We start from the raw sequence: 3,706 nt of genomic DNA, 5'->3' as shown, positions 1-3,706 counted from the left end.
CTCTCTTCTGTCCCCTGATTCTATTAAAGTTTTGATGCAAAATACTCATTCCTTTTTACCTCTCAGGTGTTATTTTTCATTGGTCCAATATCCACACTTTCTTCTCTTTTATTCTTTACGTATCTGACAAACTCTTCTGGTATCCTCTTTGATATTATTGTTAAGCTTACCTTCATATTTCATCTTTTCTCTCATTTATTTTTAGTTGACTTCTGTTGATCTTTGAAAGCTTCCTAATCCGTGACCCTCCAACTATTATTTAATGTTTATTATATGCTATCTCTTTTGCTTTAATGCTGTCTTTAATTTCCCTTCTCACTCACAGTTCCCTCATTCTTCCTATAGAATCCTTCCTCATCTTTGGGTTGCATCTATCCTGCACCTTCCTGAATTACCCCAAGAAACACATGTTCCCTGTAAGGCAACGTTCTCCTGTTTCTTCCCATTTCACAAAAACTCGTAGGAATGGAGTTGTGTGGAAGATAGCAAAGGCTGAATGAACAGTGGATATAACATAAAACACGGTCATCATTCTGCCCCTCAGTTGCAGCCTCCACCATTGGTGATCCGTGTAAAAATCACACCATCCTGGATCAGCCCTGGAGGAGCTCGAATTGCTCTGAAACTCGATGCAGTGGTCAGTGGATGGATGACGGAAACCTTGCAGAAGGATGGTACAGATTTAGCAGGTGAAGTTCAACAGTCCTGGGTTCCCAATTACATCCTAACAGGATGCTGTCAGTGAATTTTCCATCTTCTTCCTGGCTGTTTCTATGTACTGTATTGTGAGCTAGCAATATAAATTTCCTTCTAAATTCCCTAGCTAAAGCTAATGTATTCATTGGTGGTGTAGAGATATCCAAGGAGGTGTAAGGCAGTCCTTCCCTCTGCTAGCCTGCAGGTCCCCCTTGGGCAATGTGTCCCAACTGCTTAGACCTCACCACTCCCTACCACCAATGATCTGGGACACATGAAGCTGGGGAGCAGGTAGTGGATGGTCTTATAGCAGTTGGTGCATATCCCATGTCCTGTTTATATGACCATTGATGTCAGCAGACAATCTCTGAAGAGTATGGATATAGCTGGAGTCACCATCTTGTAAAGACACTGCCCAGTAGAAGGGAATGGCAAATCACTTCTGTGGAAAGGTTTACAAATAACAATCAGAGAAAGACTTTGATCGGCCATGGTCATACGACACAGTAAATAACATAATAACAAAAAAGATGTAAATGAGTCAGTTGAATTCTGTAGTTTTTTTTTTGGTTAGAGGTGGTGGTGAATGGTGCTGAAAGGATCACTTTCCAAGGGTTCAGTCTGAATCTGATGGGCTGAATGGTTTCCATCTGCATTCAGTATGTATATGATTCGGGTAAAATGTGATAGAATGGCTCATGCAGAGAAGCGAGGGATGTCACTTCTTTTGGGGAGCCAGGGTGGGGGTGAAGTGAAGAGGAAGCTCCCTCACTCATCTTTGAGGAAATTGTTATTTGCACAAGAATTTGGAGGGGCTCAAGGGCAAACTGAGTTTCCTGTGATCTGTCCAGAGCTGAACAGTGTGTGGATATAATAGACCACAGTTCCTGATCTGGACTGACTCTCTGATCATTGTTTCAGTCATGGCAATGTGAAGATTCCCGAAACCTCGGTTCCATTCTTTCACTGCTCTACATGGAGTCCAGGCTGGTTAAAAGGTAGGTTTACAAGAACTTACCACAGTGTTTATTGAGTTTGGCAAGATTGACAATGTCAGTCACTTTTGTTCCAGAGAGCTATGTTGGCTGGAGTCAGGGCTTTAGCTGGCTGCAGTAGGGTAAGCAGCAGCGTTCACTGAGTGGTTTCCTCACAGTTACTCAGTCTCCACTCCAGTTGTGGTTCTCTATGGAGTCCAGAAGAGGGGCAGGTTTGCAAAAGTGTTGTGGATCAATCTTCTTGACGCCCTTATAGATTGAATAGAGCACCACTTCACTGTAAGTTCTTCTTTGGTTAAAAATTACCTTTTGCCCTTCATGATGATAGTGTTTAAGCCAACAGTGAAAGCCCTCCATTGCCCAATTCCATCTCCAAATGGCCTAATTCCATTCCAATATTTTTGGTCTTCTGGACAGGGATTCACAACCTTTTTTATGCCATATACCCCTCTCATTAAGACCATAGGAGCAGAATTATGCCATTCAGCTCATTGAGTCAGCTCTAACATTCTATCATGGCCGATCCTTTTACTCCTCCTCTGCTCCCCTTCCCGGCCTTCTCCCGTAACATCTGATGCCATGGCTAATCAAGAATCTCTCAAGCTCTACCTTAAGTACATCCAATGGCCTGGCCTACACCGCTGCCTGAGGAGGGGTCTGTGGACCTCAGGTTGGGTGTCCCTGTCCAAGGGATTTACCAGCATGAAGTGACCTCAGGGTGCATGGATATTGGGGAGGGGAGTGTGAACTTTTGACTGAGAATGGAACAGTGCTTGGATTAGGAAACACTGTGCTTTGGTAAGTACTGATATCATTCTTTTTTCAGGTTCATTTTACAGTGTTTGTAAACCTCACTCCAGGTCCCCATCCTGATGTTGGAGTGGGTTCATTTCACAGTCTTTATAAACTTCATTCCAGATCCCCATCCTGATGTGGGAGCAGGCGAAGTGACCAGGACCATCTGTTTCAACTGGGTTAAAGATAACCCGGAGAGACACACTTGCTCTAAGCAAATGGACATCACAATCAAAAACTGCACAGCTTACTTTGTGTATAAGCTGAAGCCAACACCGGGCTTATATAGTGTGTATTGTACAGGTATGTTTCTCTTCATATTGGCTCTGTAGATCTGTGTGGGAGAAGCCCAGTGAATATTTGGAGCATCCAAGTCTTTCGACAACCACAGTGGCCTGAATTTTCCAGAGGGCCATCAGTAATCAGCTCATTTAGTTTTCCCTGACCTCCAGAATGTGGCAAATGCTGTGTCCGAATTCAATGACTTGACCAATAAAAGCTCTCATCCCATAAGCCTCCTTAACCACCTTATCAATCTGTGTAGCCACTTTCAAGGAGTTCCGAACCAAGATTCCAAGATCTCTCCGCTCTGCAATAATGCTGAGGACCTTGCCCTTAACAGTGTAGTGTTTCTTTCCTTATTTTAGTGTGACTGAAAGTTTCAGGTATTGAAACTCTGTGAAAATTTAGAGGAACCTGAGTTACAGCAGTTTTATTGAACTGCGTTTTACATAGTTGAAACACACTAAGTACTCCAGCAGAAAACATCAAAGAAGGATGACTATTAAGAGGCTGAGAATTTGTCCTGATATCCACGTATGCTAACAGCTAAGCTAGGAGAGGTTGACCACTGCCTGCAAGGCTTCCCTCATTGAAACACAAAACCTGAATGCAGGACTTGTTTTCTGGTGTGGAAGGTAACTCTCAGAGTGACCACACAGAATGGGAGCTGAAGCACAGGCTGTTCTTACTGGACATCATAAGACTGTAAGGTATAGGAGATCCAATAGGAGATTTGACCCATCAAGTCTGCTCTGCCATTTCATCATGGCTGATTCATTTCCCTCTCAGCTCCAATCTCCTGCCTTCATGCCCATAATCTATCACTTCCACCTTAAATATACCCAATGACTTGGCCTCCACACCCTACTGTGCCAATGCATTACACCTATTCACTCTTCTCTGGGCTAATGAAATTCCTCCTCATCTCTATTCTAAAT

The 3,706-nt window shown here is 43.4% G+C and overlaps 1 long non-coding RNA gene across 1 annotated transcript; it reads left to right on the top strand.

Annotated features, from left to right (window-relative positions):
* Positions 1 to 607: 607 nt before the first annotated feature.
* LOC132389585 (uncharacterized) lies at positions 608 to 2,666 on the top strand. Its single transcript, XR_009510600.1, has 3 exons — positions 608 to 689; positions 1,618 to 1,694; positions 2,610 to 2,666. It is a non-coding gene; the product is annotated as an uncharacterized LOC132389585 (long non-coding RNA).
* Positions 2,667 to 3,706: the final 1,040 nt, after the last annotated feature.

Source organism: Hypanus sabinus, unplaced genomic scaffold (assembly GCF_030144855.1).
Source record: "Hypanus sabinus isolate sHypSab1 unplaced genomic scaffold, sHypSab1.hap1 scaffold_606, whole genome shotgun sequence".
NCBI lineage: Eukaryota > Metazoa > Chordata > Chondrichthyes > Myliobatiformes > Dasyatidae > Hypanus > Hypanus sabinus.
The sequence above is the reverse complement of the archived record's forward strand: the minus strand, read 5'-3'. Positions and strand labels throughout refer to the sequence as shown.